The sequence below is a fragment of the Oncorhynchus kisutch genome, linkage group LG25 (assembly GCF_002021735.2).
Source record: "Oncorhynchus kisutch isolate 150728-3 linkage group LG25, Okis_V2, whole genome shotgun sequence".
In the NCBI taxonomy this organism is placed as follows: domain Eukaryota; kingdom Metazoa; phylum Chordata; class Actinopteri; order Salmoniformes; family Salmonidae; genus Oncorhynchus; species Oncorhynchus kisutch.
The window spans coordinates 9312989-9331436 of NC_034198.2; the positions used below are offsets into that span (position 1 = coordinate 9312989).

The following is an 18448-nucleotide window of genomic DNA, read 5'->3' on the forward strand; positions in this document are numbered from 1 at the left end:
ATAACCCCACCCACTTTGCCAAAGCACAGCCCCCCCACCACTAGAGAGATATCTTCAACCACCAACTTACCATCCTGAGACGAGGCCGAGTATAGCCCACGAAGATCTCCGCCACGGCACAACCCAAGGGGGGTGCGCCAACCCACACAGGAAGATCACCTCAGTGACTCAACCCATTCAAGTGACGCACCCCTCCTAGGGACGGCATGAAAGAGCACCAGTAAGCCAGTGACTCAGCCCCTGTAATAGGGTTAGAGTCAGAGAATCCCAGTGGAAAGAGGGGAACCGGCCAGGCAGAGACGGCAAGGGCGGTTCGTTGCTCCAGAGTCTTTCCGTTCACCTTCAAACTCCTGGGCCAGACTACACTCAATCATATGACCCACTTAAGAGATGAGTCTTCAGTAAAGACTTAAAGGTTGAGACCGGGTTTGCGTCTCTCACATGGGTAGGCAGACCATTCCATAAAAATGGAGCTCTGTAGGAGAAAGCCCTGCATCCAGCTGTTTGCTTAGAAATTCTAGGGAGAATTAGGAGGCCTGGGTCTTGTGACCGTAGCGTACGTGTAGGTATGTACGGCAGGACCAAATCAGAGAGAGCGGTAGGAGCAAGCCCATGTAATGCTTTGTAGGTTAGCAGTAAAACCTTGAAATCAGCCCTTGCCTTAACAGGAAGCCAGTGTAGAGAGGCTAGCACTGGAGTAATATGATCAAATTGTTTGGTTCTAGTCAGGATTCTAGTAGCCGTATTTAGCACTAACTAAAGTTTATTTAGTACTTTATCCGGGAAGCCGGAAAGTAGAGCATTGCAGTAGTCTAACCTAGAAGTAACATGGATTAATGTTTCTGCATTTTTGGACAAAGTTTCTGATTTTTGCAATGTTACGTAGATGGAAAAAAGCTGTCCTTGAAACAGTCTTGATATGTTCGTCAAAAGAGAGATTGGGGTCCAGAGTAACGCCGAGGTCCTTCACAGTTTTATTGTACACATCTCAATCGGGAGCTCTCCTGCGGCAGTCCCAACAGTTGTCTGTGTGTAGCCATATATAAAGACAAGTTATATTTTCATGATGTAGCATAATTAATCATTACCATTTTGTTTCATGTGACCAACCAATACTGTTTCATAACATGTGACAGACCAACACCTCACGAGGCTTCTCTCTAAGCTGAGACCTTAACTGAGAAATCTTAAGTTCTCAAAACAACTTCATTTGTTTTCAACACGGTCTGGGCGTACTGCCAAATTGCATCTACTGATAGTTTTTTATTTATTTATTTTATTTCACCTTTATTTAACCAGGTAGGCTAGTTGAGAACAAGTTCTCATTTGCAACTGCGACCTGGCCAAGATAAAGCATAGCAGTGTGAGCATACAACAAAGAGTTACACATGGAGTAAACAATTAACAAGTCAATAACACAGTAGAAAACAAAGGGGGGGGTCTATATACAATGTGTGCAAAAGGCATGAGGAGGTAGGCAAATAATTACAATTTTGCAGATTAACACTGGACTGATAAAAGATCAGATGGTCATGTACAGGTAGAGATATTGGTGTGCAGAAGAGCAGAAAAGTAAATAAATAAAAACAGTATGGGGATGAGGTAGGTGAAAAGGGTGGGCTATTTACCAATAGACTATGTACAGCTGCAGCGATCGGTTAGCTGCTCAGATAGCTGATGTTTGAAGTTGGTGAGGGAGATAAAAGTCTCCAACTTCAGCGATTTTTGCAATTCGTTCCAGTCACAGGCAGTAGAGTACTGGAACGAAAGGCGGCCAAATGAGGTTGATTTGTACAGTCAGCCACTTGCATGAACACAGAAATTGGTTATTAGAACAGCACAAACATTCTAATTCCCATTCCACCTGGGTGGCGTCCTGGCAATACTATTGCATTATCCTCTGCGTAGTTGAAGTTCACCACTCACTGCAAGTCCTCATGCTTCAGGTGTAACCTGTGCTGGATTGGGCCAGCTCTTTTTGATGGGAGGTATTAGACAGTTCTCTTTTATATGACTGGTGGCGGAGAGTCAGGTGTGTCCTACTGATGCTGAAAGACAAATTCCAGATACAAATATTTTAGCATTCTTGTACAATAGCAATGCTGCCATGTCAATAACATGTCTCCAAAAATGACACGGTGTCTCCAGTTGTTTACATGTAGTAATTGTGAAGCACCTTCCATATTCACTTTCCATGCACTTTTTTTTGAGACGGAACCCATGTGAAACACGGTTGTTGGTACTGGTCACTCTACCGGCCTTACGCCACAGATGGGAAGACTAAGTTTATTCCCAAAAAGCCATCAATGCACTTTGTAACCACTGGCCAAGTAGTCACAGAATGATCAATCTGTCTATTGATTTTCTTGCAGGGTGTGCAAACTATGTGCTACTTCAGCAAGAACTGGAGACGTGTCGTCAAGAAAATGAGAGACTGCAAGCAGGTATTATTCAAATGGAACATTTCTATCATGTTTTTTCTTTGGGGGGGTTACAGCCTACAGTTGAATGGAGGGAACCCTGCTTACTGAGATTTACCGTCCAAAACAATTCCCTTTTCCCGGGATAAAAAGCTGTGAGAAACTGGTCAATTATAATACCTTTACATGAACAGCATGGCGTAAAATGGAACTGATCAATTATATGCAACGTCTAAATATGGCTTCTCTATGGCCTCTGCATGATGAATTGACGCTCAAGGTGGGGACAGACAGCCCATCTCAATATGGAGCGCAGTTCACAATGCACTTAGACCTACGTATCTCATCATGGTAAGCGTTTTAAAACAGCCCATCACTCGAATATTGTTGCTTTAAATCAGTGAACTCGCAAACACTCTCTCGCAGTCTTTCTCTCTCTCGCAGTCTTTCTCTTGCAGTCTTTCTCTCTCTGTCTTTCTCTCTATCCATCAACCCTTTTACTCTACTTTGTTGAAGCACCTTTGGTAGCGATTTCAGCCTCGAGCAGGTTGATAGCTTCAAGTTCTTTGGTGTCCACATCACCAACAAACTAGAATGGTCCAAACACACCAAGACAGTCGTGAAGAGGGCACGACAAAGCCTATTCCCCCTCAGGAAACTAAAAGGATTTGGCATTTGTCCTGAGATCCTCAAGGTTCTACAGCTGCAACATCGAGGGCATTGAACAGAGTAACGCCGAGGTCCCAACAGTCAGCAAACTGCTGTTGTGTTTGTGTGCATTTAAGCAGAGAAGTGCAATTTGAGATTGCAAGCTAGCTCTGCTCTGTTCAACCCTGAACATGTTACCTGTGCTGTGATATTATCCATCCCCATAAAAACAGTTTTGGTAAAATACCACTGAAAGTCTGATCAGGACCATTTTCAAAGACACTTTCCATCTTTCTGTCTCGAAGCAACTCTTCTAACACTCTGCACACATGAGGAAGGCCAGGGCGTATCCCCACCAGGTGGGAGCTCCCTTCTGCTTCGTGAATGAGATCAATAACTTGAGGAGCTGGTTGCATCACTGCCTGGTACAGCAAGAGCTCGGCCTCCGACCGCAAGGCACTACAGAGGGTAGTGCGCACGGTCCAGCACATCACTGGGGCTAAGCTGCCTGCCATGCAGGACCTCGACACCAGGCGGTTTCAGAGGAAAGCCCTAAAAATTGTCAGACCCCAGTCATAGACTGTTCTCTCTACTACCACATGACTTGGCACATGACTTGGCACTCCAGCGGTACTGGTCTAGGACAAAAAGGCTTCTCAACAGTTTTTACCCCCAGGCCATAAGACTCCCGTTGTTTGTATTGTGTAGCCCCCCCCCCAACCCCACTTTTACGCTTCTGCTACTCTCTGTTCATCATATATGCATAGTCACTTTAACCATATCTACATGTACATACTACCTCAATCAGCCCGACTAACCGGTGTCTGTATGTAGCCTTGCTTTTTACTGTTTTTATTACTTTACTTACTTATTGTTCACCTAATACCTTTTTTTTTGCACAATTGGTTAGAGCCTGTAAGCATTTTACTGTTGTATTCGGTGCACGTGACAAACTTTGATTTGAGTCTTCGGTATGCCACTACAAGCTTGGCACACCTGTATTTGAGGAGTTTCTCCAATTGTTCTCTGCAGATCCTCTCAAGCTCTGTCAGGTTGGCTGGGGAGCTGCACAGCTATTTTCAGGTCTCTCCAGACATGTTAGATTGGGTTCAAGTCTAGGCTCTGGCTGAACCACTCAAGGACATTCAGACTTGTCCCGAAGCCACTCCTGTGTTGTCTTGGCTGTGTGCTTTGGGTCGTTGTCTTGTTGGAAGGTGAACCTTCTCCCCAGTCTGAGGTCCTGAGCACTCGGGAGAAGGTTTTCATCAAGGATCTCTGTACTTTGCACTGTTCATCTTTCCCTCGATCCGGACTTGTCTACCAGTCCCTGCTGCTGAAAACCATCCCCACTGCATGATGCTGCCACCACCACGCTTCACCGTAGTGGTGGTGCCAGGTTTCCTCCAGACGTGACGCTTGGCATTCAGGCCAAAGAAGTGCTGGTACTGCTTGATCTGTGGCAGCGGCCTGAAGTACGGAGTCAGGTGTTATTGCCAGCCATAGCTTTCCACCAGCACCATATCATCCATATCTTTATTTATATACAGTTGAAGTCAGAAGTTTACATACAGCTTAGCCAAATACATTTAAACTCAGTTTTTCACAATTCCTGACATTTAATCCTAGTAAAAAATTCCCTGTCTTGGGTCAGTTAGGATCGCCACTTTATTTTAAGAATGTCAAATGTCAGAATAATAGTAGAGAATTATTTTATTTCTTCATCACATTCCCAGTGGGTCAGAAGTTTAAATGCACTCAATTAGTATTTGGTAGCATTGCCTTTTATATTGTTTAACTTGGGTCAAACATTTTGGGTAGCCTTCCACAAGCTTCTCACAATAAATTGGGTGAATTCTGGCCCATTCCTCCTGACAGAGCTGGTGTAACAGTCAGGTCTGTAGGCCTCCTTGCTCGCACATGCTTTTTCAGTTCTGCCCACAAATGTTCTATAAGATTGTCAGGCTTTGTGATGGCCATTCCAATACCTTGACTTTGTTGTCCTTATGCCATTTTGCCACAACTTTGGAAATTTGCTTGGGGCCATTGTCCATTTGGAAGACCCATTTGCAACCAAGCTTTCACTTCCTGACTGATGTCTTGATGTTGCTTCAATATATCCACATCATTTTCCTTCCTCAGGATGCCATATATTTTTAAGTGCACTAGTTCCTCCTGCAGCAAAACACCCCCACAACATGATGCTGCTACCTCCATGCTTCACGGTTGAGATGGTGTTCTTTGGCTTGCAAGCCTTCCCCCTTTTCCTCCAAACATGATGATGGTCATTATGGCCAAAAAGTTATATTTTTGTTTCATCAGACCAGAGGACATTTCTCCAAAAAGTACCATCTTTGTCCCCATGTGCACTTGCAAACAGTAGTCTGGCTTTTGTATGGCAGTTTTGGAGCAGTGGCTTCTTCCTTGCTGAGCGGCCTTTCAGGTTATGTTGATATAGGACTCGTTTTACTGTTGGTATATATACTTTTGTTCCTGTTTCTTCCAGCATCTTCACATGGTCCTTTTGCTGCTGTTCTGGGATTGATTTGCACTTTTCGCACAAAAGTACGTTCATCTCTAGGAAACCGACTGAGTCTCCTTCCTGAGCGGTATGACGGCTACGTGGTCCCATGGTGTTTATACTTGCGTACTATTGTTTGTACAGATGAACGTGGTACCTTCAGGCGTTTGGAAATTGCTCCCAAGGATGAACCAGACTTGTGGAGGTCAACAATTTCTTTTCTGCGGTCTTGGCTGATTTCTTTTGATTTTCCCATGATGTCAAGCAAAGAGGCACTGAGTTTGAAGGTCGACCTTGAACTGCATCCACAGGTACACCTCCAATTGACTCAAATGATGTAAATTAGCCTATCAGAAGCTTCTAAGGCCATGACATATTTTTCTGGAATTTTCCAAGCTGTTTAAAGGCAGTCAACTTAGTGTATGTTAACTTCTGACCCACTGGAATTGTGATACAGTAAATTATAAGTGAAATAATCTGTCTGTAAACAATTTTTGGAAAAATGACTTGTCATGCACAAAGTAGATGTCCTAACCGACTTGCCAAAACTATAGTTTGTTAACAAGAATTTTGTGGAGTGGTTGAAAAACGAGTTTTAATAACTCGAACCTAAGTGTATGTAAACTTCCGACTTCAACTGTATATCTAGCCATCTATGTCCTTAATCAGTATAAAGGAGGAAATGTTGCTTGCTTGTTGAGCAAAATCAAAGCTGTAATGCATCCTGATGTCTTTGCTTGCTGGTTCAGTAGGTACCCCCAGAGACAACTGCAGGTCTTGACAGGTGGTCTTGCAGTCATCAACCATCTTCTGGTAGACCGACCTCTCACTCTGAACAAGCAGGAGATGCTGCTCTTGCTTCTAGCGTTACTTTACAATAGCAATGCTGCCATGTCAACATGTCACCAGTTGTTGTTTACATTTAGCGATTGTGACGCACCTTCCATATTCACTTTCCATGCACTTTTTTTGAGACCGAGCCCATGTGAAACACGTTGGTTGTTGGTACTGGTCCCTCAGGGTCACTCTACCGGCCTTACGCCACAGATGGGAAGACTAAGTTTATTCCCAAAAAGCCATCAATGCACTTTGTAACCACTGGCCAAGTAGTCACAGAATGATCAATCTGTCTATTGATTTTCTTGCAGGGTGTGCAAACTATGTGCTACTTCAGCAAGAACTGGAGACGTGTCGTCAAGAAAATGAGAGACTGCAAGCAGGTATTATTCAAATTGAACATTTCTGTCATGTTTTTTTCTATGGTGGGGGGGGGGTTACAGCCTACGGTTGAATGGCGGGAACCCTGCTTACTGAGATTTACTGCCCAAAACCACTCCGGGATAAATAGCTGCGAGAAACTGGTAAATTATACCTTTACATGAACAGCATGGCGTGAAATGGAACTGTTAAATTATATGCAACGTCTATATATAGCTTCTCTACGGCCTCTGCGTGATGAATTGACGCTCAAGGTGGGGACCGACAGCCCATCTCAATATGGAGCGCAGTTCACAATGCACGTAGACCTACGTATCTCATCATGGTAAGAGTTTTAAAACAGCCCATCACTCGAATATTGTTGCTTTAAATCAGTGAACTCGCAAACACTCTCTCGCGGTCTCTTCTCTCTATCCATCAACTCCATTCAAATTGCATCCAAAATAGATCATCCTGTTCTAGTGCATTCAGAAAGTGTTCAGACCCCTTGACTTTGTTACGTTCCAGCCTTATTCTAAAATGGGTAAATTGTTTTTTCCATTCATCAATTTATACACAGTACCCTATAATGATAAAGCAAAATGGGTTTATAGATTTTTTTTGTTAAAAAAATAAATAATACAAAATGAAATATCACATCTACAGTATTCAGACCCTTTTACTCTGTACTTTGTTGAAGCACCTTTGGCAGCGATTACAGCCTTGAGTCTTCTTCGGTATGACTCTACAAGCTTAGCACAACTGTATTTGGAGTTTCTCCCATTCTTCTCTGCAAATCCTCAAGCTCTGTCAGGTTGGCTGTATTTTCAGGTCTCTCCAGATATGTTAGATCGGGTTCAAGTCCGGGCTCTGGCTGGACCACTCAAGGACATTCAGACTTGTCCCGAAGCCACTCCTGTGTTGTCTTGGCTGTTTGCTTAGGGTCATTGTCTTGTTGGAAGGTGAACCTTCTCCCCAGTCTGAGGTCCTGAGCACTCTGGAGAAGGTTTTCATCAAGGATCTCTGTATTTTGCTCCGTTAATCTTTCCCTCGATCTGGACTAGTCTACCAGTCCCTGCTGCTGAAAACCATCCCCACTGCATGATGCTGCCACCACCACGCTTCACCATAGTGGTGGTGCCAGGTTTCCTCCAGCTTGGCATTCAGGCCAAAGAAGTGCTGGTACTGCTTGATCTGTGGCAGCGGCCTGAAGTACGGAGTCAGGTGTTGTTGCCAGCCATAGATTTCCACCAGCACCGTTATCGTCCATATCTTTATTTGTATGCAGTTGAAGTCAGAAGTTTACATACACCTTAGCCAAATATATTTAAACTCAGTTTTTCACATTTCTTGACATCCTAGTAAAAATTTCCTGTCTTAGGTCAGTTAGGACCAAAAAGTACCATCTTTGCCCCCATATGCAGTTGCAAACCGTAGTCTGGCTTTTTTATGGCGGTTTTGGCGCAGTGGCTTGCTTGCTTCCTTGCTAAGTGGCCTTTCAGGTTGTGTCGACAAAGGGCTCATTTTACTGTGTATATACAGTGGGGCAAAAAAGTATTTAGTCAGCCACCAATTGTGCAAGTTCTCCCACTTAAAAAAATTAGAGGCCTGTAATTTTCATCATAGGTACACAGACAAAATGAGGGGGAGAAAATCCAGAAAATCACATTGTACGATTTTTAATAGATTTATTTGCAAATTATGGTGGAAAATAAGTATTTGGTCACCTACAAACAAGCAAGATTTCTGACTGTCACAGACCTGTAACTTCTTCTTTAAGAGGCTCCTCTGTCCTCCACTCGTTACCTGTATTAATGGCACCTGGTTGAACTTGTTATCAGTATAAAAGTCACCTGTCCACAACCTCAAACAGTCACACTCCAAACTCTACTATGGCCAAGACCAAAGAGCTGTCAAAGGACACCAGAAACAAAATTGTAGACCTGCACCAGGCTGGGAAGACTGAATCTGCAATAGGTAAGCAGCTTGTTTAAAGAAATCAACTGTGGGAGCAATTATTAGGAAATGGAAGACATATACAAGACCACTGATAATCTCCCTCGATCTGGGAGATCTCACCCCGTGGGGTCAAAATGATCACAAGAACGGTGAGCAAAAATCCCAGAACCACACGGGGGGACCTAGTGAATGACCTGCAGAGAGCTGGGACCAAAGTAACAAAGCCTACCATCAGTAACACACTACGCCGCCAGGGACTCAAATCCTGCAGTGCCAGACGTGTCCCCCTGCTTAAGCCAGTACATGTCCAGGCCCGTCTGAAGTTTGCTAGAGAGCATTTGGATGATCCAGAAGAAGATTGGGAGAATGTCATATGGTCAGATGAAACCAAAATATAACTTTTTGGTAAAAACTCAACTCGTCGTGTTTGGAGGACAAAGAAGAGTTGCATCCAAAGAACACCATACCTACTGTTTAAAAAAAATATATATATATATTATTTAACCAGGTAGGCAAGTTGAGAACAAGTTTATTTTAAAATTGCGACCTGGCCAAGATAAAGCAAAGCAGTTCGACACATGCAACGACACAGAGTTACAGATGGAGTAAAACAAACATACAGTCAATAATACAGTATAAACAAGTCTATATACGATGTGAGCAAATGAGGTGAGATAAGGGAGGTAAAGGCAAAAAAAGGCTATGGTGGCAAAGTAAATACAATATAGCAAGTAAAACGCTGGAATGGTAGATTTGCAATGGAAGAATGTGCAAAGTAGAAATACAAATAATGGGGTGCAAAGGAGCAAAATAAATAAATTAAATACAGTAGGGAAAGAGGTAGTTGTTTGGGCTAAATTATAGGTGGGATATACCTGCTGGAGCGTGTGCTACAGGTGGGAGATGCTATGGTGACCAGCGAGCTGAGATAAGGGGGGACTTTACCTAGCAGGGTCTTGTAGATGACATGGAGCCAGTGGGTTTGGTGACGAGTATGAAGCGAGGGCCAGCCAACAAGAGCGTACAGGTCGCAATGGTGGGTAGTATATGGGGCTTTGGTGACAAAACGGATTGCACTGTGATAGACTGCATCCAATTTGTTGAGTAGGGTATTGGAGGCTATTTTGTAAATGACATCGCCAAAGTCGAGGATTGGTAGGATGGTCAGTTTTACAAGGGTATGTTTGGCAGCATGAGTGAAGGATGCTTTGTTGCGAAATAGGAAGCCAATTCTAGATGTATCTTTGGATTGGAGATGTTTGATATGGGTCTGGAAGGAGAGTTTACAGTCTAACCAGACACCTAAGTATTTGTAGTTGTCCACGTATTCTAAGTCAGAGCCGTCCAGAGTAGTGATGTTGGACGGGCGGGCAGGTGCAGGTAGCGATCGGTTGAAGAGCATGCATTTAGTTTTACTTGTATTTAAGAGCAATTGGAGGCCACGGAAGGAGAGTTGTATGGCATTGAAGCTTGCCTGGAGGGTTGTTAACACAGTGTCCAAAGAAGGGCCAGAAGTATACAGAATGGTGTCGTCTGCGTAGAGGTGGATCAGAGACTCACCAGCAGCAAGAGCGACCTCATTGATGTATACAAAGAAGAGAGTCGGTCCAAGAATTGAACCCTGTGGCACCCCCATAGAGACTGCCAGAGGTCCGGACAGCAGACCCTCCGATTTGACACACTGAACTCGATCAGAGAAGTAGTTGGTGAACCAGGCGAGGCAATCATTTGAGAAACCAAGGCTGTTGAGTCTGCCGATGAGGATGTGGTGATTGACAGAGTCGAAAGCCTTGGCCAGATCAATGAATACGGCTGCACAGTAATGTTTCTTATCGATGGCGGTTAAGATATCATTTAGGACCTTGAGCGTGGCTGAGGTGCACCCATGACCTGCTCTGAAACCAGATTGCATAGCAGAGAAGGTATGGTGAGATTCGAAATGGTCGGTAATCTGTTTGTTGACTTGGCTTTCGAAGACCTTAGAAAGGCATGGTAGGATAGATATAGGTCTGTAGCAGTTTGGGTCAAGTGTCCCCCCCTTTGAAGAGGGGGATGACCGCAGCTGCTTTCCACTCTTTGGGAATCTCAGACGACACGAAAGAGAGGTTGAACAGGCTAGTAATAGGGGTGGCAACAATTCCGGCAGATCATTTGAGAAAGAAAGGGTCCAGATTGTCTAGCCCGGCTGATTTGTAGGGGTCCAGATTTTGCAGCTCTTTCAGAACATCAGCTGAACGGATTTGGGAGAAGGAGAAATGGGGAAGGCTTGGGTGAGTTGCTGTGGGTGGTGCAGTGCTGTTGACTGGGGTAGGAGTAGCCAGGTGGAAAGCATGGCCAGCCGTAGAAAAATGCTTATTGAAATTCTCAATTATGGTGGATTTATCAGTGGTGAGTGTTTCCTATCTTCAGTGCAGTGGGCAGCTGGGAGGAGGTGTTCTTATTCTCCATGGACTTTACAGTGTCCCGGAACTTTTTTGAGTTAGTGTTGCAGGAAGCAAATTTCTGCTTGAAAAAGCTAGCCTTGGCTTTTCTAACTGCCTGTGTATAATGGTTTCTAGCTTCCCTGAACAGCTGCATATCACGGGGGCTGTTCGATGCTAATGCAGAACGCCATAGGATGTTTTTATGTTGGTTAAGGCCAGTCAGGTCTGGAGAGAACCAAGGGTTCCTGGTTCTAAATTTCTTGAATGGGGCATGTTTATTTAAGATGGTTAAGGAAGGCATTTAAAAAAAATATCCAGGCATCCTCTACTGACGGGATGAGATCAATATCCTTCCAGGATACCCCGGCCAGGTCGATTAGAAAGGCCTGCTCGCTGAAGTGTTTCAGGGAGCGTTTGACAGTGATGAGTGGAGGTCGTTTGACCGCTGACCCATTACGGATGCAGGCAATGAGGCAGTGATCGCTGAGATCTTGGTTGAAGACAGCAGAGGGCAAGTTGGTTAGGATGATATCTATGAGGGTGCCCATGTTTAAGGCTTTGGGGAGGAACTTGGTAGGTTCATTGATAATTTGTGTGAGATTGAGGGCATCAAGCTTAGATTGTAGGATGGCTGGGGTGTTAAGCATGTTCCAGTTTAGGTCGCCTAGCAGCACGAGCTCTGAAGATAGATGGGGGGCAATCAGTTCACATATGGTGTCCAGAGCACAGCTGGGGGCAGAGGGTGGTCTATAGCACGCGGCAACGGTGAGAGACTTGTTTTTAGAGAGGTGGATTTTTAAAAGTAGAAGTTCAAATTGTTTGGGTACAAACCTGGATAGTAGGACAGAACTCTGTAGGCTATCTTTGCAGTAGATTGCAACACCGCCCCCTTTGGCAGTTTTATCTTGTCTGAAAATGTTGTAGTTTGGGATTAAAATTTCAGAATTTTTGGTGGTCTTCCTAAGCCAGGATTCAGACATAGCTAGAACATCCGGGTTGGCAGAGTGTGCTAAAGCAGTGAATAGAACAAACTTAGGGAGGAGGCTTCTAATGTTAACATGCATGAAACCAAGGCTATTACGGTTACAGAAGTCATCAAAAGAGAGCGCCTGGGGAATAGGAGTGGAGCTAGGCACTGCAGGGCCTGGATTCATCTCTACATCGCCAGAGGAACAGAGGAGGAGTAGGATAAGGGTACGGCTAAAAGTAATAAGAATTGGTCGTCTGGAACAGAGAGTAAAAGGAGGTTTCTGGGGGCGATAAAATAGCTTCAAGGTATAATGTACAGACAAAGATATGGTAGGATGTGAATACAGTGGAGGTAAACCTAGGTATTGAGTGATGAAGAGAGAGATATTGTCTCTAGAAACATCATTGAAACCAGGAGATGTCATCGCATGTGTGGGTGGTGGAACTAATAGGTTGGATAAGGTATAGTGAGCAGGACTAGAGGCTCTACAGTGAAATAAGCCAATAAACACTAACCAGAACAGCAATGGACAAGGCATATTGACATTACGGAGAGGCATGCTTAGTCGAGTGATCAAAAGGGTCCAGTGAGTAGAGAGGTTGGTTGGGGTCACGGCGATTTAGACCGCTAGCCAGGCCATCGGTAGCAAGCTAGCATAGGATGGAGGTCTGTTATTAGCCACCTCGTGCGTTCCATCGGTAGATTAGTGGGGTTCCGTGTGGTAGAGGGGATTAATCCAAATCACACAACAACAAAAAAACAATAGATATAGTTATAAAGGCCCAAGAAAAATAAATAAATAAACTGTGAAGCATGGGGGTGGAAACATCATGCTTTGGGGCTGTTTTTCTCCAAAGGGACCAGGACGACTAATCCGTGTAAAGGAAAGAATGAATGGGCCCATGTATCGTGAGATTTTGAGTGAAAACCTCCTATCAGCAAGGACATTGAAGATGAAACGTGGCTGGGTCTTTCAGCATGACAATGATCCCAAACACACCGCCCGGGCAAAGAAGGAGTGGCTTCGTAAGAAGCATTTCAAGGTCCTGGAGTGGCCTAGCCAGTCTCCAGATCTCAACCCCATAGAAAATCATTGGAGGGAGTTGAAAGTCCGTGTTGCCCAGCAACAGCCCCAAAACATCACTGCTCTAGAGGAGATCTGCATGGAGGAATGGGCCAAAATACCAGCAACTGTGTGAAAACCTTGTGAAGACTTACAGAAAACGTTTGACCTCTGTCATTGCCAACAAAGGGTATATGACAAAGTATTGAGAAACTTTTGTTATTGACCAAATACTTATTTTCCACCATAATTTGCAAATAAATTCATAAAAAATCCTACAATGTGATTTTCTGTATATATTTTTTTCTCATTTTGTCTGTCATAGTTGAAGTGTGCCTATGATAAATTACAGGCCTCATGTTTTTAAGTGGGAGAACTTGCACACTTGGTGGCTGACTAAATACTTTTTTGCCCCGCTGTAGATTCTTTTGTACCTGTTTCCTCAGCATCTTCACAAGTTCCTTTTGCTGTTCTGGGATTGATTTGCACTTTTCACACCAAAGTACGTTCATCTCTAGGAGACAGAATGCCTCTCCTTCCTGAGCGGTATGACGGCTGCGATGTCCGATGGTGTTTATACTTGTGTACTATTGTTTGTACAGATGAACGTGGTACCTTCAGGCGTTTTGGAAATTGCTCCCAAGGATGAACCAGACTTTCTAAGCTCTTGGCTGATTTATTTTGATTTTCCCACGATGTCAAGCAAAGAGGCACTAAGTTTGAAGGTAGGCCTTGAAATACATCCACAGGTACACCTCCAATTGACTCAAATGATGTCAATTAGCCTATCGGAAGCTTCTAAAGCCATGACTTAATTTTCTGGAATTTTCCAAGCTGTTTAAGGGCGCAGTCAAGGGGCTGGTGATGCTTTATTGGGTCTCTGACCGCATTTATCTTTCTGTTTTGGCTGCGTATAGGCTACTTACAGTAGGCCCATAAAACAGTTGGGAGTATAGGGTTGGACTGTTTTGTCATGATAGGACAATAAATCAATAAACTATATTAATTTATTATTAAATGTATATCCCATATCTGCACAAAATTGAAAGTGATCTCACAACCCCTGCTCGCAGACAAACATGGGCTCTGGGATTTGCATCCACTTTTTTTTTCTCACTCAAAGCCACATTTTTTCCAAACACAAAAACACACACCACCTTCCATCACAATTCAACCGCACATACCCACATACTGTGTCCTCTGTTTGCTGTGTTTTTATCCCTACAATTAGTACTTTTGTGTTCCAGTTCCTTATATTTTAGGATGTATTATTTTGTTACCCTTCTGATGCTGTCTTATCTAATTATAAAATACTATAAATAGAAAGTGGAATACTAATTATTGTACAGCATTCTCTATCTTGTGGTGTAGTTGAGGTTTAATTATTTTTCAATTGTTGTATTTTATTTTGATATTACAATCCCTAACGTGGATATTATTGGGTGTTCCATTTTTTGACTTCTCTATGGGAACTTAGTCATATTTAGAATAGCTATGGAGTAGTCTTGGTGTCTCGGAACATTTAGTTATCAATAATCAGTTTATAGGAGAGCTGCAAGTTTTTTTGTGTTTAAACAAAAAATCTATTCTCTTTGCGCTGTTCTGCAATTTCCTTCTGGTACGGATCATTCGTGCCTATTTTTGTGCTAGCGAGTCTTTCACCCAGGCTTTTAACCATTTTATCTTTGAAGAATGCAAATTTGCCAACAATTGGGCGCTCATCCTGTGTCCAAACCGTGTACATGTTCGAGTTGGATTTTGTCGACAGCATCGCCTGGGATCTGTAGCGCTGTCAGAATGATTTCAGGATCTTCTCTCTCATTTTGTTTGATACCAGTAAGTACCAGATTCTCTGATAGATCTAGTCTGTATGTCAAGTAAGGCTTCTCGCAGAAACATTTTCTCCTTTTTAAGTTAACCTCCATTTCAATCTTATTGACTAACGTTTTAGCTAACGTTTTAGCTTGTTTTAGCTTGTTTTCGCAGCTTTTTCGTCACTCATCGCGAGGCTTGCCTTCAATTCCTTTTTTATATCTTTACGGACTCATTCAAGTATGCCAAGTTGATCATTTATCGACTTTAACAGATTGGTTTCCACCCTTGCCATTCCCGGTGGTGAAAATCATAAATCGTCTGTGTCCGTCAGACACGTTTTCGTTTGGGGTTGGGTTCTCTGTTTACTCCGTCATGTTTGGATGTTTTGTTTTTGGTAATATTGGTTTATAAATGTCTCTAGCCTAATTTTATTTTGTGGTGTTATCCAGATTGAAGGTTATTACCCATGAGTATATGGAGTTGAAGTGCTAAAATTTAGTCAGACTTTTAACATTTTTTTTATTATCTTGAAGCGATCCGCACCTCTGTTCAGTCCGCCATTTTACCTGGCCCAGACTACCTGATTTTACAGTCCTTCATTTCTGTCTTTTATCAAATAAAATAAACCTGTTTTCACTTTGTCATTATGGGGTGTTGTGTGTAGATTGAATATTTTTATTTTATTCAATCCAATTTAGAATAATGCTGTAACGTAAGAAAATATGGAAAAAAGGAAGGGGTCGGAATACTTTCGATTGCGCTGTATACATTTAAGTCAGGTTATTGATTTATAGACCTAATTAAGTTGGGTTTCTTGTCAATATTCTTAGACAATTAAACTAAGCTCTATTTGCACAGGAGTAGTAATACTATTGAACGTTGGTTATGAAATTCAGACGGAATTAGTTTTTCCAAACTGCCCCCTGTAATTCATTATTTTAAAAAATTAAATAAATAAATTGGCAGTTATGACTGAAGCCTGGAGGTTTTGAGTCCAGGCGAAAAGCCGAAAACAGGGCTACACTGAAAATACGAGCTTGGTTCCCAAGTTTCTAAACCATACCAAACCATCTTAGGTACAGTGTCGCTATAATATTTGAATTGAGGAAGTGTGATCATAAACATTATGATATTGTAGCGATCCGCAATTGAATTCCCCCCCAGCCTTCAGATGTGAGCTAAACAGTGCACTTGAGATGCGTTTTTAAGGCTATCGATGCAAAAGTGAACTTTATCATTTCCAAACGTTTAGGTCAGTTGTATGCTGCTTTGCTATCAATCAAGGGCGCAATATTTAACTGATGCATTTGGCAATATTCAATTTATTTACACAAAACATATGAACAAAAGTATTCACTGTTGAAGTTGATCCATGTAGGCCCTTCATATATAGCCTATGCGCAGCACTTCGTTCAATTTATCTAATCAGTTCTTGTTTTCGTGCCTGAAATGTCAGCAACACCTGTCAAACAGACATTTCTCTCAAAACACTGGGATGTCGATTCGCACGGGACTACTATTAACAGAGGACCTTGGAGTTGGTTATTCTGTCTGGAACTGTCTCTTGCCATGTACAAATTACTGACGTTTTGTGCTTGTGCATATTTACATTACACGACCACCCCCAGTAAAACTAATCCTAGGCCTAGTTCTATGTGTAATCAGGTGTGTTCTTAGTCAAGGTTGATGGGAGCACTCCAAACAAAAGACAATTTAATAAATTGACAACTCATAAATGGAATGAAATAAACCAAAACTTGTTTCTCACAAATGTAGCCTAGGTTGTGCGCTCTGCAAACATGTCCACTCCTACATTGACAATGGTAAGATTGTCATAATATGATTTGAATGCATTAACAGAAATAACCTTAACCAAAGAGACATTTTAGATTAGAATTTTTATGGTAAATGTACTGCTGGTGATACGGTCATCCCTGCGGCCGCCACAATGGAGGAGTCTACTGAGACAGGTGTGAATCGGGCAGGTGTCTTGTGTGGCGTAAAATATATATTTTCCACTGCTCAACTGAACTCTTGATCGACCAAACAATCGACCAAATGGGGTCAGTCCTAAATGAAAGTCATCCGTTCCCGGATGAATAACAATGAAAATAATTGTCTGTCAAATGAAAAGCACAATGTGTCCGCTTTTTATAAAAAAAAAGTGGAGTTGGGTAAGGGTACAGACACATGAACACTGAAATTGTAAATGACTTACAAAAGTACAGTTCAAATCGACTGAATCAACTATTCATTTTTTGGGCAGACAATCATCTCCGTTGTCATTCATTTGGGAACAGATGACTCCCATTGAAAAAGCATTGGCTCCATCCAAAATACTCGACACAAAATTCCAATACATTTGACTTGACAATGATGTAGTACATCATATATGATTTTAATCCGTGTTCATGTGTCTGTGTGGCCGTACTCTTTTAGAGGTAAACCAATAAAAATCTGGATTCTCAGATAATTTGGGAAAAAAATTGCTAACTGGTATGTCCTGCAGGACTACAAATCCATTTAGTCTGGCAGTCAGGACGTGGAGCAAGTGTTTTGATGTCACATTGCTAATGGCTGTAAGTTGTATTGAAGTCTCATTTCAGGTAATTTAATCTAACTTTTTGACTTTGACAAAAATTTATTCCAGAGCTACGTAATCGTGACGGGATGGATTTGTAAAGGAAGACACACAAATGGAATGGATTGCACAGATAAATGGAATAAGTAACAGATTCAAATGAAATGTTTCACTTTTAAGATTTAATAAAGATTTGATATGCCTATTGGTTGTTTTTCTTTTAGGTTTAGAAGAGGACATACACTGAGCATACCAAACATTAGGAACACTGTCCTAACATAGTTTCCCCCCCAATAGGCCTCCATTGTAATTTTGTCGGTGAATGGACTCTACAAGGTGTCAAGCATTTCACAGGGATGCTGGCCCATGTTAACTCCAATGCGTCCCACAGTTGTCAGGTTGGCTGAATGTCCTTTGGCTGGTGGACCGTTGTTGATACACATGGGAAAGTGTTGAGCGTGAAAAACACAGCATTTTGACATAACGGTGCACCTGGCACCAACTCACATACCCTTTTAAAAAGCTCTTGAATCCTTTTTCATGCCCATTCACCCTCACATACAATCCATGTCTCAAGGCTTAAACATCCTTCTTTAACCAGTCTTCTCCCCTCCAATCTACACTGATTTTAAAGTGGATTAAATAAGGGATCATAGCTTTCACCTGGTCACTCTGTCATGGAAAGAGCAGGTGCCTTTAATGTTTTGTACATTCAGTGTATATTGCCGGTTTTCCAGACCCAGATAAAGCTTAGTCCTGGAATAAGTGATTTCCGTGGAGAATTTCCATTGCGAGTGCTTGTTAGTCCAGGACTAGGCTTAATGAGGGGACGGCAGGTAGCCTAGTGGTTAGCG

General features: G+C 42.6%; 1 long non-coding RNA gene across 1 annotated transcript; it reads left to right on the forward strand.

Annotated features, from left to right (window-relative positions):
* The first annotated feature begins 2312 nt into the window (after window positions 1–2312).
* Window positions 2313–17799, forward strand: LOC116357451 (uncharacterized). The gene is made up of 3 exons (XR_004205431.1): window positions 2313–2444; window positions 6735–6806; window positions 17664–17799. It is a non-coding gene; the product is annotated as an uncharacterized LOC116357451 (long non-coding RNA).
* The last annotated feature ends 649 nt before the right edge of the window (window positions 17800–18448 follow it).